Below are 21989 nucleotides of genomic sequence, written 5' to 3' on the forward strand. Positions count from 1 at the left end.
AAAGTAAAAATGCAGTAGATAGAAGAATAGGCATAGCTAAAAAAGAAATTAGATATCTGGAAGACAGCCTAGGGATGAAGTACAAGGCGAGAAAAAGATAAAAACTTAAGACGTGGAAGAAAGTTCTGCAAGTCGTAGGATCTCCCCAATAGAGAATAATGAGAACAGAAGAGAGGTAAAATCTGAAGAAATAATAGGATGGAATTTCTTATAGTTGAAGAAACGTATAAATCCTCAGATTGCAATGGTCCACCAACTACAGAGTAGGATAAACACACAACAAAAATAAAAGGCAATGTACAAAAGTAATCAAAGTTCAGAACTTTCATTAGTCAATATAGTCAATATGCTAAAAGCTGTAAGGATAAAGACAAACTGCTGCAGCCTCCAGAGAGGTTGAGAAGAAGACTGTTCAAAGTAATTCTGATCAGATTTGGCATTAGATGTGTCATCAACAATATTGGATGAAAAAAGACATTGGATGGTATTTTTAGTTTGGTAAAGGAAAAGAAGTTCAAATCTAAATTTCTGTGTTCAGCCATGATATCATTGAAATGTGAGAATGAAATAAGATTCTTTCAAATAGCCAAGAATTCAAATTTTAACAACCCAGCAGATTCTCTCTGAAAGCTGAAAGAACTACTAGAGAATATACCCCCCAAAAGAGTCAATCCGGAACTTAACAATGAACTGCAATAGTTAGCAAAAAAATAAAGCCATTCTATAGATATGATTATAAAATTATTTTTAAAAAACAATACTGTGCCAAGATTTCAGATTATGTCAACATGGGATGTGGGAATATGGAGGCAAGGGTGCTGATGAAGAATTTAGGAAAATAAAAGCATTCTAAGATTCATCAAAAGGAACCAGTGGGTAGGGACTAACTTCAGACACTATTAGAAAAATATAAATCTAACCACTTACGATAAAAGTTTAAGTGTAACTACTAGAAAGATAAAAATAGAATATGTATGATTTTCAAGCTAGTAAATGAAAAGAGGAACAAAGAGAATTCCACTAATCCATGAAAAGGCTGGGAAGAAGAAACGCAAGCATGAGAAAAAGGACGGTAAATTGAAAACACAAAATAAGGCGGCAGGAATAGGTCTAAGTGTATCAAATGTAACAGTAAATATGAATTGCATATGTTTGTTTCATAAAAGGTAAAATAGTTTGGATTTTTAAGAATCCAGCTATGTGCAGGTTACTAGAGAAAGCCAAAACTGTGATAACTCAAAGTTTGAAAACATATCCCTAGCAAGTACTAACAGAAAGGTGGCAAAGCACCATCAGTGCCAGACAAGATAGAATTGAAAGTCAAAAACGTTAAAAGTTTCATAAAGGACATTTCACATGGTTAAATAATTCACCAAGAAGCAATAATAATCATAAACTTAAATGCCCCTAACATCATTTGGAAATACAAGAAAAATTGATAAAATCACAGATGGAAATTAGAAAATCCACATCATAGAGGTATGTTAAAGTATCCCACTATGATGGACTATGAATAAAAATATAGAATATTTAAATAATGTAATTAATAAGTTCATGCTAATATATATGAATAGAATTCACATCCAATAGAGAATATGCAACTTGTTCATTTACTCAGTTAACATTTACAAAAATTGGTCCTATAGAATGTCACAAAGAAATTACAGTTAGGGAAAAAAATGAAATATAGAGATATATAGACCACTTAACCAACCCCAGTATATTAAAATTTTTTTTAATTTTTTAAAAAGTTAATCCAGGCATCTAGATATTTTGTCACTTCTAAATAATTTATTGGTTAAAGAGAATGTCAAAATTGTAGTTTAAAATTATTTATAAATTCATGAAAATGAAAGCACTCCATATCAGAACTTATATGTTTTTTCATGACTTCAAAAGTATTACACACTAACCTAAGAAGCTAGGAAATAAACAACCCAAACAAGCCCATAGGAAGAAGAAATAAAAATAATTAAAGCAGAAACGGATGAAATAGCAAATAGTTAAGTCCACTTCCTCTTCCTCCTACCTCATTTCTCCTGTCTCCTGTAGCAGAATTCTTCAAAATACTTGCATATTCTCACTGTCTCCAGTTGTTCGCCATTTAAAAAAAAAAAAAAAAGAAGAAGAAGAAAAAAAAAAAGAAACCTAATCAGGCTTCTGTCTTCAGCACTTCACCAAAACATATCTTGTAAAGACCACCATGTGTATATTTCAACTTTAATTTTATTTGAACCATCAGTGGATTGATCATGTAACTTATTTTACAGTCTTGGACACTTAGTAAAAGAGAGTAAGAGAGTGTTGTTAATTATTACAGCTGAAAATAGGCATAAATTGGGTCATGTGGTCACCCCACCAATCAGCAACATTTAGCCATAGATCAGTGCCTGGCATAGAGTGCATAATACATATATATTGAATGGATGGAGTTTATCAGCCCCACAGAATTTCCCCATTTTTTATTTTTGTTGTTAACTGAATAAAATAAAACCTTTGGCAAGATTGACCAAGGAACAAAAAGAGATCACAAAACAACATGAGGAATGAATGAAAGGTCATAGACACAAATATGTGAAAGATAAAAGAAAATTATGAGAATACTATAACAACTTTGTACTAATCCACCTGAAAACATAGATGAAATGGATACATTTCCTACAATACAAATGATTAAAGTTGACCTAAGATGGAGTAGAAAATCTGAATAAATGAATCAATGTTAAAAAGAAAATTGGGGCTTCCCTGGTTGTGCAGTGGTTAAGAATCTGCCTGCCAATGCAGGGAACACCGGTTCGAGCCCTGGTCCGGGAAGATCCCACATGCTGCAGAGCAACTAAGCCTGTGCGCCACAACTACTGAGCCTGTACTCTAGAGCCCACAAGCCACAACTACTGAGCCCACGTGCCACAGCTACTGAAGCCTGCGTGCCTAGAACCTGTGCTCCACAACAAGAGAAACCACCGCAATGAGAAGCCCGCGCACCGCAGCGAAGAGTAGCCCCTGCTTGCCGCAACTAGAGAAAGCCCACGCGCAGCAACGAAGACCCAATGCAGCCAAAAATAAAAATAAATAATTTTTTTTAAAGTTGGAAAAAGCATTTCTCAGCTGTGCTGTGGAGAAATAAGAAAGTAGTCTGGATACCTGCTTGGGCTTGTATAACAGGGCAGGAAGAAACCACTTAGGGGAAAGTGGATTTCAGGGCTGAAAGTCAGAGTTCTGTGCTCCAGCAACCCCATCTGTGTCCAGATGTGTAAACTCATTTTTTGAAGGAAACCGATAGATTTCATTGTAGATGCATTACTTTTCACCATAGTTCCATTCCTACTCAGAACTACTGAGTCTTCTCCTACTTTGTGGGAAGATTGGACAAAATTATGAAAGAAACCAAGGAGTTAAGCTACGAGTTAGAAGAAAATATATCCTCCCTCCAGCTAGCTACATATTGCAGGGTCCAGGCAAGCACGTAGCCTTCTGGCCTAGATTTTTTTTTTTGCCCATCATATGAGAAGGATACCATTAGCCCGTTTATCTTGTAGATTTGTTTTTGAAGGTGAAAAGAGAATGAACATCTGGTAATGAATAAAGAGGGACGTAAGTGGGAGATTTAGCATTATTTTGAAGGGTATGTGTGGAACAAAAATGAAAAAACATGAAGACACTTCAGTTATGATGCGTTTACAACACTTTTCCATCTCCAGGCCAGCAACCCACTTGTGTCCCGCCATCCTAAATATGCCCTGAGCATGTCTTCTTGTACTTAGGTCCTACACAGAGTGAGTGTGGTAGCATCTCCAGCAATTTGTTCAACGTATGCTCAATAAAGTATTCTGAAATAAAAGGAAAAGGTTAAGGATAACCTTTAATCATAAAGAAAATACTGAGCTCTGTTCATTATTCTCTGAGGAAGATGTCCTCATTTTAGAAAGATTTTCTTTAAAACGACAAAGTGAATAAAAATGTTGGTGTTGAAAAGAATGACTATAGAGAAAGCAGCTCTCTAGGGTAACACCATTGAGAAGAGTCTAGGAGAGTTTAGAATTTGATATATATTTTCATAAAACTTGGCAATGACTGATTTTATTCCAGTATTTCAAATGGTTTTGGAAAAAGAAATAATAAAGTAATTAAGATTGTAAAAAAGTTAATTTTAGTGATAAATCCCCAACATAAAAGCAAGGTGCTGTACAAAAAGTCTTTGAAATAAAAGAAGGTGGAGAGAAGGTAATTCTAATGAAGTTTTATCTCGAGGGGCATATATCATCAAACCCCTCCAGCATAAATGCTATTTTATCATATTCTTATGTCTTACTCATTTGTGTGTATTAAGAGTATTTTATTCTAAGATTACGTATTTGGCTGAACAAACTTCTTGGTGTCTGTAGATGTTAGGTTTTAGTGAAATATTTGTATATAAATGTTTTCAACAAATTACCACATCAGTGACAATTTCTGGAACATGAAGAGCTGAATTAGCAAATTCATTTGAAGAGAAGAAAAATATTTCATTGCTCTTGAGCTCCTAAGTGTTGAATTTTACTTTTTCTGAGGTGATATAAAAATGTATTTCTAATAGTGAAAATATAGGAACATACGAAAGAATAAAGACTAGTTTATACTGAGTTAGAGAAGATGAGGCTTGGAAGGTAATTTGAAGCCATATGGTTTAGGGTCTTGAAAAGTTTGGCTTGGGTGGGACCTCAGAGATCATCTGGTGTTTAATTAACCTGTTAATCTTATTTTCAGAGAAATTAGGTCCCAAGAATCCCTCCAATTTCTTTTTTTTTTTCTTATTTATTTTATTTTTGACTGCATTGGGTCTTCATTGCTGTGCATGGGCTTTTCTCTAGTTGCGGAGAGCGGGGACTACTCTTCATTGTGCGCGGGCTTCTCGTTACAGTGGCTTCTCTTGTTGCAGAGCACGGGCTCTAGGCGCACAGGCTTCAGTAGTTGTGGCGTGTGGGCTTCAGTAGTTGTGGCATGTGGGTTCAGTAGTTGTGGCTCATGGACTCTAGAGCGCAGGCTCCGTAGTTGTGGTACACAGGCTCAGTTGCTTCGCGGCATGTGGGATCTTCCTGGACCAGGGCTCAAACCCGTGTCCTCTGCATTGGCAGGCGGATTCTTAACCACTGCACCACCAGGGAAGCCCTCAAATTTCTTTTTTTAATTAAAGTAATTAATCTTCAATGTTTTGTTAGATTCAGGTATATAGCAAAGTGATTCAGTTGTGTGTGTGTGCGTGTGTGTGTGTATTCTTTTTCAAGTTATTTTCCATTATAGGTTACTATTGATACATGATACTGAATATAGTTCCCTGTTCTATGCAGTAGGTCCTTGTTGTTTTTCTATTTTGTATACAGTAGTGTGTATCTGTTAATCCCAAACTCCAAATTTATTCCTCCTCCCCCCTTTCCCCTTTGGTAACAAGGAGTTTTCTATGTCTGTGAGTCTATTTCTGTTTTATAAATAAGTTCATTTGTATAATTTTTAGATTCCATATAAAAGTGATATCATATGATGTTTATCTTTCTCTGTCTGTCTTATTTCACTTGGTATGATAATCTCTAGGTCCATTCATGTTGTTGCAGATGGCATTATTTCATTCTTTTTTATGGCTGAGTAATATTCCATTGTGTGTGTGTGTGTGTGTGTGTGTGTGTGTGTAGCACATCTTTATCCATTCTTCTGTTGACGGACATTTAGGTTGTTTCCATGTCTTGGCTATTGTACATAGTGCTGCTATGATGATGGCCATTATGACCGATGTGAGGTGCTACCTCATTGTAGTTTTGATCTGCATTTCTCTAATAATTAGTGATGTTGAGCATCTTTTCATGTGCCTGTTCGCCATCTGTATGTCCTCTTTGGAGACATGTCTATTTAGGGCTTCTGTCCATTTTTTGATTGGGTTGTTTGCTTTTTTTTGATATTGAGCTGTATAAGCTGTTTGTGTATTTTGGAAATTAAGCCCTTGTTGGTGGCATCATTTGCAAATATTTTCTCCCATTCCATAGGTTGTCTTTTCATTTTGTTAATGGTTTCCTTTGCTGTGCAAAAGCTTTAAAGTTTAAATAGGTCCTATTTGTTTATTTTTGCTTTTGTTTCCATTACTCTAAGAGGCAGATACAGGAAAATATTGCTGCAATTTGTGTCAAAGAGTGTTCTGCCTACATTTTCCTAGGAGTTTTGTAGTATTCGGGCTTACATTTAGGTATTTAATCCATTTTGAGTTTATTTTTGTATGTGGTATTAGAAATTTTTCTAATTTCTTTCTTTTACAGGTAACTGTCCAGTTTTCCCAGCATGACTTATTGGACAGACTGTCTTTTCTCCATTGTATATTCTAGCCTCCTTTGTCATAAATTAATTGACCATAAGTGTGTGGGTTTATTTCTGGGCTTTCTATCTTGATCATGGATCTGTGTGAACTGGTTTTGTGCTGGTACCACACTGGTTTGATTACAGTAGCTTTATAGTATAGTCTGAAGCCAGAAGGCATGATTCCTCCAGCTCCATTCTTCTTTCTCAAGATTGTTTTGGTTTTTTGAGGTCTTTTGTGTTTCCATACAGATTTTAGAATTTTTTTTCTAGTTCTGTGAGAAACGTCATTGGTAAATTGATAGGGATTGCACTGAATCTGTAGATTGCCTTGGGCAGTATGGTCATTTTAACAGTATTGATTGTTCCAATCCAAGAACACAGTATATCTTTCCAGCTATTTGTGTCAACTTTGATTTCCTTCATCAGCATCTTATAGTCTTCAGAGTACAAGTCTTTTGCCTCCTTAGGTAGGTTTATTCCTAGGTATCATATTCTTTTTTATGTGATGGTAAACGGGATTATTTCCTTAATTTCTCTTTCTGATACTTCATTGTTAGTGTATAAAACTGCAACAGATTTCTTTATATTAATTATGTATCCTGCTACTTTACCAAGTTCACTGATGAGCTCTAGTAGTTTTCTGATGGCATCTTTAGGATTTTCTATGTGTAATGATATGTCATCAGCAAATAGTAACAGTTTTACTTCTTCCTTTCCAATTTGGATTCCTTTTTTTTTTTTTATTCTCTGACTGCTGTGGCTAGTACTTCCAAAACCATGCTGAATAAAAGTGGTGAGAGTGGGCATCCTTGTCTTGTTCCTGATCTTAGAGGGAATGCTTTCAGCTTTTCACTGTTGAGTATGATGTTAGCTGTGGGTTTGTCATTTATGGCCTTCATTATATTGAGGTATGTTCCCTCTATGCCCAGTTTCTGGAGATTTTTTTATCATAAATGGATGTTGAAATTTATCAAAAGCTTTTTCTGCATCTATTGAGATGATCATATGGTTTTTATTCTTCAGTTTGTTAACGTGGTCTATCACATTGATTGATTTGTGGATATTGAAAAATATCCCTAGGACAAATCTCACTAGGTCATGGTATATGATCCTTTTACTGTATTGTTAAAGCTGGCTTACTAGTATTTTGTTGAGGATTTTTGCATCTATGTTCATGGATATTGTGATATTGACCTGTAATTTTCTTTTTTGTGTGTGTTATTTTTGTCTGGTTTTGGTATCAGGATGATGGTGACCTCATTGACTTCAGAAGTGTGCCTTCCCCTGCATTTTTGGAGTAGTTTGAGAAGGATAGGTGTTAACTCCCTCCAGTTTCCTATGAACTTTTCCCAGGCACACAAACTAGCATTCATAATGAGGGGTTTGGCGGATAGACAGTGGGTAACCATTGGAGATTTTGAGTTGAATCAAAAGAATAGCACAATCATAATTGTTTTGGTGAGGTCTCTTATAGTGATTCAGTATCAATCAGGCCGAGGACACCCTTAAGGACAGTCTTAAGAGATCCGTAGGAGTCTCTTGTAATGTGTTGGATCTGAGGTAATAAAAGTCAAGACAAAAGTGATGTCTAAGGAAATGGGGGTGAAAAGGTACAGAAGTGGAAATATGGCTTGGAGTCTCTTGATTTACACTGCAGTATCATTGCCTCTGCTACTGACTGTGGCTTTACTTCCCTCATGTTTCATCATCTGAAAAATGGAGTTGAATTAGATGATCACTAATCACTCTGACGTCTGTGACTGAAAAGAACATCTGGAAGTAGAAGGTGAAGACTAGAGACACAGTGCAGATCATATGCCTGATCCAGCTAGTGCAATCTAATTCTCTCTCTTAAGAGTCAGAGAGATTGGGAATTTGTAGTTGAGTTGTATTAGTGGTAGAATGTTAAACAAAAAGTCTATACATTCTTGCCATTGAGATCCCCAAATTCCTAAGGACTATTTAAGTTTGCTCTGTATTCTTCCAGAAAGTTCTCCTTTGTAACTTAAACTAGCCTAACTCGATTGCTTATGCTTTCAAACAGAAAATTTTAACTAAACATTGCTTGATAGACTAGACAGTAGAAATTTTCTGGCTGTCTTTGATGAGCATGTTCCATCAGGGAAATGTTGACCACTGTGCATCTCTCTCTCTCTGTCTCTCTCTCTCTCTCTCTCTCTCTCTCTGTCTGTCTCTCTCTGTCTCTCTCTCTCTCTCTCTCTCACACACACACACACACACACACACACACACACACACACACACACCAGAAAGTCTATAATTAGGTTACCAAACTTTTTCTGTGTGTGTGCAGTACGCGGGCCTCTCACCGCTGCGGCCCCTCCTGTCACGGAGCACAGGCTCCGGACGCGCAGGCTCAGCAGCCACAGCCCACGGGCCCAGGAGCCCCGCGGCATGCGGGACCCTCCCAGACCGGGGCACGAACCCGCGGCCCCCGCATCGGCAGGCAGACCCTCAACCACTGCACCACCAGGGAAGACCAGTTGCCAGACTTTTGACTCACTTGTCAGCAAAGCACATTTATCCAGAATAGTGAAAATGTCAGGCAACAAGAAAAGGCAACAAAAGCAAAAATTAAAAAGTGGGACTGCATCAAACTAAAAAGCTTCTTCACAGCAAAGGAAACAGTCAACAAAATGAAAAGGCAACCTATGAAATGAGAGAAAATATTTTCAAATCATATATCCGATAAAGGGTTAATATACAAAATATTTAAATAACTCATACAACTTAAAAACAAAAACAAATGATCTGATTTTAAAATGGGCAGAGGAACTGAATAGACGTTTCTCCAAAGAAGTTATACAAATGGTCAACAGATACATGAAAAGGTGCTCAACATCTGTAATCAACAGTGAACTGCAAATCAAAACCACAATAAATCATCTCACAATTGTTAGAATGGCTATCCTATCCTCATAAAGATAAGAGTTAAGGTTGGTAAGGATATGTAGAAACGGGAATCCTTGTGCACTCTTGATGGGAATGTAAATTGTGCAGCCACTATGGAAAACAGTATGGGGATTCTTCAAAAATTAAAAATAGAACTACCATGTGATCCAACAATCCTACTTCTGGGTATATATCCAAAGAAAATGAAAATAGGATATCCAAGAGATATCTGCACCCCCATGTTCTTTGCAGCATTATTCACAATAGCAAATATATGGAAACAGCCTAAGTGTTCATCAGCAGATGAATGGATAAAGAAAGTGTGGGATATATATATGAACTGGAATATTATCCCGCCATGAAAAAGGGAAATCCTGCCTTTTGTAGCAACATGAATGGAACTTGAGGGCATAATACTAAGTGAAATAAGTTAGAGAAAGACAGATACTGCATGGTATCACAAATGGAATCTTAAAAGAAAGTCAAATTCATAGAAAAAGAAAGTAGAAAAGGGGTTACCAGGGGCTGCGGGGGGGGGGATAAGTAGACATTGGTACAAGGGTACAAACTTTCAGCTATAAAATGAATAAGGATCTAATTAATGTACAACATGGTGACTGTAGTTGACAACACTATACTGTATAATTAAAATTTGCTAAGAGAGTAGAATTTAAATGTTCTCACCAGATATAGATAGATAGATAGATAGATAGATTGATTGATTTTAACATATCAAAATATGTGAGGTGATGGATGTGTTAATTAACTATGTGGAAATCCTTTTACAATGTATACCTGTATCAGATCATCATGTTGTACACTTTAAATATCTTACAATTTTATTTGTCAGTTATGACTCAAGAAAATTGGGGGAGAAAAAAAAAAAGACCAGGTTCAGATACTGGCTTGGCCACTTCCCAGTTGTGTAAACTTGATATTTTATCTATCTTAGTGGAAGCTACCCATCCAAGACAGCCTTCAGCATTATGATGATACCCACTGCCTCAGGCTGATACTACTACTTTCCTTACTGGGAAAGCAAGAGGGAAAGGATGATTTGCGGCGGGGTGGGGGGGGGGGGGTGGGGGGGGGTGGGCTCCTAGCTTCAGCTTTCCTTCAGCTGTATTTTTATTTTTTGTGTGTGTTTTGAGGCCCCTATTTTGTGGGGCTCTAAGTACGCTAAGTTTCTCACCCAGTAGGCAGACTTCAGCCAAAATTTACAGTGTATTAGGGACACATAACTAAATTCCAAAGCAATTTCAGCTCCCCTGATCTCACCTATGAGTTCAGAAACCCCTTAGAATAAGGTAGACAATAAAACAGGGTAAAACTAGAGTCTTCCTCTCTGCAGCTGTCTCCTAAATGTTGTTTTTCATATCTTTGCTTTCCAAGGCACCATTACCCATCTGTACCAGTACCCAGCAACCTTCTGTTTCCCCAAGAATCTTCATGTAGAGTGTATATGTTGATAAGGAAGCATCAAAGCCAATATTTTACCAGTTTTAGAAACTATCCCCATTTTCAACCATTAGCTCAAAAAAGGAAGTAATGAGAGCAAGACCTAGTAAGACAGAGCTATCAAGGATTTTAAAGGCTTGGTGGTTGTTTAAAGGTTGGTAGGTATATGGGGATTGTTAATGAGAGAATAAATTGATGCAGCATCCTTGGAGTAGGGGGCAATTTCATAATATCTACCATCACTTAGTAGCTGTGTGATGCTGAGTTTTCTTTTCCTCCCTGGAAAAGTGGAGATACTAATGCCTACCTCCTAGTTTTGTTTCAAAGAGTAAATGTGACACAATGCCTAGCATATAGTTAGTACTTAATAAATATTACCTCCTGTTTTAATCATCTTGGGCTGCCATAAAAAAATACCATAGACTGGGTGGTTTAAACAAATTTATTTCTCACAGTTCTGGAGCCTGGAAAGCCCCAGATAAAGGTGCCAGCAAGGTAGCTTCATTATAAAGCCTCTTCTCCTGGCTTGTAGGCAGCCAGCATCTTACTGTGTGCTCACATGACCTCTTCTTTGTGTGTCCAGGGGAAGGAGGTGCTCTTTGGTATCTCTTCTTATAAGGTCACTAATCCCATCATGGGGGCCCCACCCTCCTGACCTCATCTAAGGCTAATTACCTTCAAAAAGCCTCACCTCCAAATACCATTGAATTGGGGTGTTAGGGCTCCAACTTATGAATTTGGAGAGACCCAAACATTCAGTCCACAGACCCTCCACATACCTAGGCACAATTTTGAGGAAGGAAAATATACTTAACTCAGACTGTGGTTTCTGTTGAAACAGATATTAAGAAATCTATTCCAGGATTTCATGCTTAAGCTGAAATTTCATTTTTAACTTGGAGAACATATTTCAGGGTTTTCTTTTTAAGCCCTGAGGCAGGAGCAGGATCATCCTACCAAGTACAGAGCAGGTTTTCTATCCCTCTTCAAGGTATGGAAAGGAACCCTTTCCTCACTGATTTATTTCAGAGACAGTAAAGAGTTCAGTAAGGGGAAGGGGTGATGGGGATACAAAGCCAAGTGAGCTTTGGCCACAGAGTAGTTCCTGCAGTGCATAACTAAATGTCTTGGCTTTCTTGGCAAACTATCCAAGAGGTGGAAATACACCACGATTCTTTTACACATCTGCCTTCATTCTGGTCTGAATTCAGTCACCTTTGGTAATCATGAGAATTTTCTATTAGAATGACTTGCTTTAATACCCAAATTCTAACTTTAAACCTTGTTATGATGAGCAAAAGAAGCCAGACACAAAAGAATACCAACTGTGTTTCCATTAAAATGAAGTTCTAAAATAGACAAACTAATCTATGACGATAGAAATCAGCACTGTGTTGCATCAGGTAGGGCAGGAATTGAGTGGGAAGGGTCACCAGGGAACTTTCTAGAGTAATGGAAATATTCTATAGCCTGATAAAGGTGAGGGCTTATGCATTTGTCAAAACTCACCAAACTGTGCATTTAAGGTCTGTTCATTTCACTGTAAATAACACCTGTTATAAAAAATGACTGTATGCATTTATACTATTTCATATCAAAAGAAACAAAATTATGAAAAATATGTGTGTTTTTCCTTGGAAAGATCTGTCAGAAATCTAGATTCATGTCTATATATAGTCATAAGTAGCAAGCACAGGAGTATGAATAGGATAGAAGCCATATGCTCCTCAGGAATTCTTCCTAGATTTCTGTAGCCATCCTTAAAGCAGCAGTTCTCACTGGGAAGAGAAGAACAGTAGGAAATAACACCTCCTGATGGTTGTATTGGAACAACCAGGCTGAGTTTTCTAATACAGATGTGGGCTGCCTCCCTGCTTCATCCCAAATATTCCCTCAGGATGCTTCCCCACCTTAAGAACCATCCCAGAATGAGCCACTATGATTTCGGAGAGCGTTGTAACCCTCAGGTATGTTCAATGCAAGCTCTTGATTCCCTAAGGTAAGATGGGTTTACCAACCTCTGCCTCACTTTATTACTGTCATCTATTAACTTCCCAGATACTCCCCTTCGTTAACTGGCAAATACAGGACCTGGATCTTTCTTTCTACCCCAGTTACTGTCATAATTCTGGGTGACACCAAGGTCATGTAGATGAGCCATCCAGAAATGTACACTCGGACTTTCTTAATTCCAGTGGCTTTCACATCCACTCGGCTTTAGCCAAGTCACAGCTAGAATCTTATCATCACCTGGAACTGCACCACATCCAAAATTCTGCTCTGCACTATCCCTCTATGAGTCTTAACGTCTTATCCTCTTACTTCTCCTGTGCCTTCACTCCCACTGTACCTACTTTCAACTTCAGAGAGACCTCCAGGTCTTTGACCCCATAATTTTTTCCCCAGTCTGTGAGGACTCTCTAAGGCTTCCTTGCCAACGTAAACTGTTATAACATGATTGGTTGTCTTAGTTATTTTTTTAACCAGTATCTTTGATGTGTTTTTGTTAGCATACCTTCACCACAACAGCACCTGGACAGTAAATCTCCAGCCCAAGATCAGTACAACATTACTGCTTACTATTATCTTTATTCCTGTACACACATGACTAGAGAAATCCTACAAATCAACCTGACAGCCATTTTTGTAATTTAGCCTCAGTTGGTCCCTTAACACCTATTAACTCTTTCATCTGCCCTTGGTCAGACTGCTCTCCAAGCTCCTGAACAGTTGTCCCAGACCTTTGCCATTCTCCCTCAGATCATTCCCCCAGGAGATCACCTGAGCACCTATGTCATGGAGAAATTGAAATCATCAAGCATACTCTCTATCAGTGTCTTGCTTTTATTCAGCAGTTTTAATGTAAATTCTAGCCGATATTCTCATTCAAGTCATATCTCAAAGTCTAAGAAAACAAGGTCAACCTTAAGTCCACCCCCTTCTGACTTCTTTGACACTCTCTGTGTCAGTCATCTCCTTCTTTTTCCAAATAAACTCTTCCCACTTGCTCCTTCTCTTCAGCCTGTAAACATGCTCATATCAGGCCCATAATAAATACAAGCCCTCTGGACTGCATGACTCATTCTAACTACTGTTTATCATCACCATCTTATTAAGAGTGTGCTTTCTTAGTATAACAGTGGTTCTAATTGATAAGTCTTACAGTTATGTTTAATCCCAGTTTCACTGGACTTTAGAGAAATTATAATTGATCATCCTAAAAGAAATACTCCAACATCATATGAACTAATGAACAAGGTTAGCAAGGTTTGCAGGATATGAAGTCAACATGCAAAAGTCAATTATCTTAATACCCTAGCAATGAACAATCCAAAAATGAAACTTAGAAAAAACAATTCCAATTATAATAGCATTAAAAGAATAAAATATTCAGGAATAAATGTAACAAAAGTGTAATATTTGTACACCTAAAATCATTGAGAGAAGGAAGACCTACATAAATGGAAAGACATCCCATATTTAAGAACCAGAAGACAATATTGTTAAGATAGCAAAACTTTCCAAATTGATCTAAAGATTCAGTGCAATTTATTTCAAAATCCCAGGTGGGTTCTTTGCACAAAATGACAAGCTAATTCTAAAATTCATATGGAAATGCAAGAGAACTGGAATAACCAAAACAATCTTGAAAAAGAAGAATGGATTTGGAGGACTCACACTTCCCAATTTGAAAACTTACTACAAAGCTACTGTAATCAAGACAGTGTCATATGGGCATAAAAGTAGACATATGGATCGATTGAGAACAGAATTGAAAGTCCAGAAATAAACTCCCACGTTTATGGTCAAAGGATTTGTGACGAGGATGCCAAAAGATTCAATGAGGAAAGAATAGTCTTTTCAACAAATGGTGCTGGTATAACGGCATATCCAAATGTAAAAAATGAAGTTGGATCTTTAGGTTTCAGCCCTACACGTAAAACACTCACAAACTTACCCAAAAAAAGTGGGGGAAAGAACCCTAACAATCAGTGACTTTTCTCGGACTCATGAAGCTGAGGTAGCAGGGCAAACAACCACCCCAAAATCTGGACAGACAGTAGAGTCAGAGAGTCACTGAGGTCTGCTTACCTGGAGTGGAAATCACTAGAGCCCTACATTGATAGGAACAGTTTTGCGATAATTTTGACAAATTGCTGGAGCTGAGTGTGGACTAGTATGAGAGTGAGAGAGTCTTGGAGTCTGTGACCCTAGGGGTCACTCACGCTTTCATGGGCTTTACCTCCAGGAAACCCACCAGGTCCTCACAGTGAAGAACCAAGAAAGATAACCTCAAGGCTCTGACAGGTGGTGGAGAAGTTTTCTTCTTTTGAAATAAATCTAGAGTGTTTTCCATAACAAAGCCCTACTCTCCAGGGGAAAGATTTTTCCAGAGCCTTATTTAGCTTGGGAGAAGTACACCGCCCTGCCTCCAGCCCCTAACAGGGTGGGGGTCTATGAAACACTTGTGAAGGTCGCATACCAGGGACCCAAGCACACTAAAACACTGAGATTTAACTATAAAACTATAGAATGCTTTCCCGCCCAGACACCTCACCACCACACAAACAGGGCTCTAATATAGCAGTGGATTACAGCTGAAACGGCTGCAAAATACAGACTCTACCTAAGGAGGACTCATTAGGGTATCCCCTGGACAGGAGGGGAGACAGAAACAAAGGCACTAGAGAGATTTGAAGCCTCTGGCACCTACAGCTACAGCAAACATTAAACACAGCCCAGCTCATAGTAGACCTGCTTGGCTTCATTTATTTTAGTCATTCATAAATGTGCTAACTTACATAAACTCTTTTACTGGACTTCTGATTGGTTATATAACCAAAGATGACTAACCTCTCTAATACTTTTCATATTATATAAATGTTAGTATTATTGTATCATTTTATTTCTGCCTATTTTATTGCTCCAATTTCAATTGAAGTCTTTTAAGGACAAAGACCGTGTTTTACTTTTCTGTACCTTCCATGAATAGCTTACCTCAGCGATGCGTGAGTGAGTGAGTGAATGAAAGAATGAATGAACCAGCTTAAGACTGTCGTTAGATTGACAAGGGAGCCCTTGAAGGAGGTACAGCATTTCTGGCTGTTATTGTTCTGATAGAACTTTCTTGGTCCTGGACATCCTCCTCCAGAGAAAGAGTGTGTACAGTGGAGAATGGTTTAGAATCAGGAAGTCTGGTTTCTAGTCCTGAATATACCACTAGGTAGCTGTGTGGCCTTGAAGAGCTCGGTGCTCTGGGCTTTTTACATTTCTGTAAAATAAACATTCCTTTCAGATCTATCATTCCAAGATTCTTAAAACCACTGGCCCTTATTAAAATGAGGAAAAAACCTACCAAAATAAATTGAGAATTTAGCAAATGAATATTTCTTTTTTTTATCCTATTAATACCTAGGACTTAATGCATGCCTGCTATATTCAGGTGCTGTTTTAAGTGCATCACCTGTATTAACTTATTTATTCCTATGAAATAAAACTACTTCACTTCACTTTCACATATGAGGTATAGAAAGGTTGTGTAACTTACATAGCTTGTGGCAGAACCAATTTCAGATCGAAGCAGTCTGGCTCCCATAGCTGGGCTCTTGATCTTAATGTTTCTCCCAGGCACCAGGTTAGTACCAGCCTTCCCTTCTGCCCTCAGAACCACTGGCTTCTTCTGTGGTCATATACTTCATTTGAAAGATTAAACTCTAAACTCAATGCAAAGTGATAATTCAGAAAGATGTTGTGAGAGAACAGAATTCCCAGGAGAGCAAAGAGATATTTGCTAATGACTTCATTTGGGACAAGGGATTTTGTTTTATTTGATATTACGGATCCTGTATTGAGAAATCAATGTGTGGATAAGCTTTTGACCTGACTTTTGAACAGAATATCGTTCTTTCCCCCAAACGTTATCAATCATGAGGTTGAAAGGTGAGTCTTGTCATTGCAACATCACCTATTTTTCTCCTACTGAGAGGGTTCCACTTGATTTAATATTAGGAAAGGTTTCTTTCGCATGAACTGGATTTAGGAAGCCACCCTGACGCTGCTTTCTCCCGCTCCTTAGCTCACGAGTATATCAGCTATAAGAAACATTGAGATGGTTAGACAGCCTTTTAAAGCTGGATCAGGAAGAATAAGTAAACAAGGGAACTTTCCATCATATGAAATGTGTACTTTGAGTCCAACAAAGTATACAGAGTAGCAAGTAAGATAAAGATGATTCTAGAACTAACAAAGATGTGATCAACATTCAGTGCTGCTGGGCCTTCTTCCTGCAATTCCAGCCACGTTTTCCTCACATTCTTTTTTCCCATTCCTACCTTCCCTTTTCTCCTCTCAACTCTTTTCTCCCCCATCCTTTCCTTTCCAGATACCCCCAGGACTGTTATTCTCACATTTCCTACTCCTAGGACATTGAGGAAACGAGTTTTATATGAGAACATGGGAAAAATCCTGATTATCCACCTATGTGTAGCATATGTTCACACTTTGATTTTTTCATCCATATTCATTCATTCATTCAACAGACGATTATTTAGTGAATGTTCAGTCTTAACAGTTCTTATGCCTCCCCCTACACATATGTATATAACTTAGGACAGATGTTATGTTTGTGTTTCCCTGAGGACATTGGATTTTAGCTGGAAAGCCCCAAAGTAGCAGAAAATTGGGGCATATTCTTGATAGTTTACCATTTATCATGGGTTCGGGGTCTGGTAGAAGCTAAGCCTACAAATTACAGCCTGAGGAAAACCAGCTGTTTGGGAAAACCAGCAGAAACAAAGACTTTCCTATCTGGTGCTTTTATTGGCCTTTCTGGAATTTTCTCTTTGAACTCTGGGGAAAGCTCAAGCACAGGTAGGAAACAAACAGTGTCCCTTTCTCATCCCCTCCTACCTGTTCACTGAGAAAAAGCCCTACAAGCTTGGGAAACTTTTCCGGTGCAACCCATTGGCACATAGAGTATCATAGATATGATACTACCCATGAAATATAATCATACCTTTTACAAGGTATGATTATAAAGCATTATAAAAGGTTTTGGCACAAAAATGCCCAGAATACAGTGTCAAAACCAGAACATGACTTTTGACCAACCTGTTTACCATTGAGCACCTCTGGGGCAGCCAGCATGATGTTAGGTACATTCCTGGTCCTTTGGGCACTTCCAAGTTGGGGAGGCTAGACAGGCACAAATCAGATCATGAATACAGCATGATAAAGCGGAAATAGCCCTCGATTTGGAATCTTAAGACTGGCTGTGGCTCTAAATTCCACCACTTGTTAGCTGTGAAACACAGTGAAACCTATTTAAGAAATGTTTGTCAATTATGTATGAATAGAAAATATTTTTATGGTTTTTAGTGAAGAGTGCAAAGCAGAACAGGGTTCTTTGTCAGGTTTAATATAATCCCATGAGGTAGCCAGTGGTTTGCAAACAACAAGTTGGCACCCATTGGTGGATCATAAAATCTGTTTAATGTGTAGTGACCAGTTTTCTTCTTTTTTTCTTTTTTTTTTTTTAATGAAATAGAACAGAATAGAACAAATCAGAGTATATCACTTGTAGTAAGGGTACGTTTTGGGTAACTTTTGTCTCGTGTGTGTGTGCATGTACTGTGTTAGAATGGGAAGGTAATTTCTTACTATAGGTCACTTTCAGAAAGTTTGAAAAATGCTGAGGAGACTGCATGCCCTCTCCACTCGAATGTTTGTAAAATTATTTGGACTCAGCCTTGTTTCTTCTTTAATAATTCAATAGTTAGATTCTTAACTCACTCAAGCCAGTATTTCTTTTTTTTTCCCCTAAAGCTTCTCTGTGTTTTATTTTAAATGTTAATATTCCATTGTATTTTATTTTATTTTTTTTAACATCTTTATTGGAGTATAATTATACTCCAATAAAGCCAGTATTTCTTGACTTCTACACCTGCTCAGCCCCATGGGGCGGTGCCTACAGACATCTTACTCTCCAGGACCTAATCAGGAAAGGAGAATGACCAAAAGTAACTAGAGAATATTGAGAATATTCAAATGTCACACCAGGTAATAATTACTCTTCAGTAACAGAATGTCACAGGATGGGGGTGGAACTGAGATTTTCGGTAAGATTTCTGGTAAGTCCACTTAGAGCAAACTCTAGAGACAGGGACTTACGGGGGGGCACCATGCAAATAGGGTCGACATCTTGGCCAGTCTCCTGTGCCCATGAGCTCCTGCCTGCCTGGCGGACGCCAGCTCCCAGCTCTCAACAAGCAAAGCCTGGCTTTCTCTCCCCTTGCATCATCTTCCCTCTGCCCTAACCCTGGCCAGTCACTATGCACAGCAACTATAGGCCAGGAAAGGCAAGAGACAGGCAGCAGAACAACCTGTAATCTGAGACTTGCCACATTTGTATTCTTGAGCTACTGCGCTTGAAGTGAACCTTTGCCACCAGGGCGTTCTCACAGAAACTTGATCTCTGCACTGATGAGCTATCAGTGATACATCCTGCCCTGCACGACTTGGTGTGGTTCCACTATTAAGGCACCGTTAAGGCACAGCAGGCCTCTGGGACAATGCCAAAGCCTCAGGATCAGGAGTTAAAGTCATGTCGCAGGTCACATGTACTTTAGGAAGGTTATAGCCTTGAAATACCCCTGGAAGCACAGATTGAGCCCACAGCTTTGGGACTTCCTTCTCTGTCCCCTGTCTGTCTGTCTCCCTCTCTCTCTCTTTCTCTCTCTCTCTCTCTCTCTCTCTCTCTCTCTCTCTCTCTCTCTCTCTCACACACACACACACACACACACACACACACACACGGCAACACCCTGAGGAAAACCCGATTCTAAGGCTGGAGCATGGACTACATTTGAAGCCATTTGCTGCATTCTTTCCATAGCACACATTTTCCCTGTCAAGACAATTGGTTCTGGACCTGTGACTCAGTGCACTCATTGTGTGGCTCCCTCCAGGATTTCTTGATGACACAGGAGCAGTTAACTGTACTATTTATTGAAGGATAGTGTTATTCTAGCATCTAATATCATGAGCCAAAGAACCAAAAACCCAGGTCATCCTAACAGCAGTGACCACACACTCATGACTTGCCCAGTGTGTTCAGGTTGGGGTTGCTACTGCCGGCATGTGGGTGTCCCCGACACCCAGTACTCACCGTGCTGCCCAGCCTTCTTGAAATCCTCTCTCCTGAACGCCCAGTGGCTGCAGTGGGCTGGGAGTGGGGAGGCAGGGTGGGACTAGACCTCTGGAGATGCTGGCACTAGTGCACTGAGTTTCTCGGAGGTTTCCTACCGGTGCTCTGGAGCTCCCTGTGGCTGAGAGCACCAACTCCGACCCCTGGTAAATTGTTCATTTCCAAAGACTCTGAAATCCTACTCTAGGCTGGTCACTGTGCTGGGAAGTTTAAAGATATAGAGACGGATAAAGTATGAACATGGTTAGTTGTCGCATTAAGCAACTTAACTAAGGAGTTGTTGGGGGCCATGGATGGACTCCAGGGGCTTCACAATTTCTTGAAGTTCTGTGCAAAACTTGCTGGTCCTTTGTAGATATTTCTAGGAAGAGGATGCTAGCTCTTGTTAGATCATCAAAGGGCAGGGTTCTGTGGCCCCCAAATTGTTAAGAACAATCAGTTTTCTCAAGTATAATTTTTAGATATTCTTATATTAAGAAGAGTAGTTCCATAACCCTGGATGAAAAGGAGAGAAAAGGCCTTTTGAGTAACAGAAGCTGACTTCTATCTGACTTACTGCCCCAGCATTTACTTAGTAAGTGGTCAGGGTCTTACTGCCTCAGTGGGAATGTGGACCCTTAGAAGATCAGTCAGAAGCGCTTTGACCAAATCTAAAGGCTGACCCTCAACTCCTTAAAATGTAGTGTCGTATGTCACTAATCCCTATACCATTGGTGCAAGCATTTGTTTCTGTCCTACTGTAGCAGCATGTTCAAAAGCAAGTAAATTGAAGAGAGTCGATTTGTTATGCAATACAGCCAATCCCACTGCTTCCGTCATCAGCGTGAAGGGTATAGATCGCCCCATGGTGGATTCTGTCCCTCTGATTGCTGCTGGTGAAAATATGGAGAGAATAGACTGTGTTGACTCTGTTGTATCCAGCTTGGCCATGAAGTTTCTTATTGAGTTGGCTTCTTGCAATTCAGAGTCCCATTTGCTAATTGTTATTGACCACATTGTGTATATACAGTCTAATTTTTAAAATTTTGAATCTAAGCAAATCTAAAATTTATTCTTTGAAATTGGGATTTCTCTTCTCTTCTCTTGTGGGAGAGGCATTCCTGTCTTTATTGCTGAATATCTGAGAAAAAAGTTTACCTGATGTCCTCTAAATGACTAAATAACTTTTACACAATTGTGTAATCTAAATCAAGGTGTTTTTATCAGAAGATTAACTGTGGCCTAATTTCACAGCCTGTAGCTTTCCTGAGTTCAAAGAAGGTTAATCCCATACCTAAACTGGAATTGCTTCTTTCTCTTTGTATGAAGATACCTAATTATTTAAGTATTACATTTCTTACAGATAATTAATATCAGCAAAATTAATTCATTCACTTTTAAAAGCAGTGGTCTGCGAACAAGTGAAAAATTCAGGCTGTAGAATATGTAAGTTATCCTCTGTTCACTCTTTAGTCTGTTGATAAATCAATAACTGTTTCTATCATAACTGAGTCATTACTGATGGAATAATGAAAAGTAGGAAAGTTAACAGTTAACCATACCATGTGACTTTAGTTATGTAATGTTGATTTTAGAGAGTTGCATAAAATAAGCTCTAGTTGGCTGCTGAAATAATAGAAAATAATATCAAGCAGCTTTATGACCAGTGGAAATCTAACATGACAATTTTAAAATATCCATTTAGTTTATGATGCTGTATTTCAAATATACATTTAAATGGTAATGGGAAAGATGATTAAAGTTGGCCCAGTGACATTTTTCAGATAGCTGAGAAATGAGAAATATATTCTTCCCTTCACAGCTTTATGTTTCATTGGTATGAATTGATAGGTTCTTTTGCTGAAGAAGTGAGCCAGTGGTCCATGTACCAGAGCATTTATATTTTCAATTCTAAACCACTTCATTTTTCTAAACCCCAAAGAATTTTACTAGAGTGGAAGTTATATCTCATTACATACAAATCATACAAAAAGAATTAAAAAGTAGGCTCTGTTCTTTTGCTCAGAGTAGAACAGTGTTTTATAAAGTGTAGAGCTAGAAGGAATTTCACATGACACAAAGGAGGAATATTTTCTCACTCTGACCAAACAGA

The 21989-nt window shown here is 38.5% G+C and overlaps 1 long non-coding RNA gene across 1 annotated transcript in view; it reads right to left on the reverse strand.

Moving 5' to 3' along the window:
- LOC117203236 (uncharacterized) overlaps positions 1-18249 on the reverse strand; it is a 32802-nt gene extending 14553 nt beyond the window's left edge. The window contains exon 1 of the long non-coding RNA XR_004485927.2: positions 16241-18249. This is a non-coding gene — a long non-coding RNA (uncharacterized LOC117203236). The remainder of the gene's footprint in view (positions 1-16240) is intronic.
- Between the last annotated feature and the right edge of the window lie 3740 nt (positions 18250-21989).

The sequence above is a fragment of the Orcinus orca genome, chromosome 13 (assembly GCF_937001465.1).
Source record: "Orcinus orca chromosome 13, mOrcOrc1.1, whole genome shotgun sequence".
In the NCBI taxonomy this organism is placed as follows: domain Eukaryota; kingdom Metazoa; phylum Chordata; class Mammalia; order Artiodactyla; family Delphinidae; genus Orcinus; species Orcinus orca.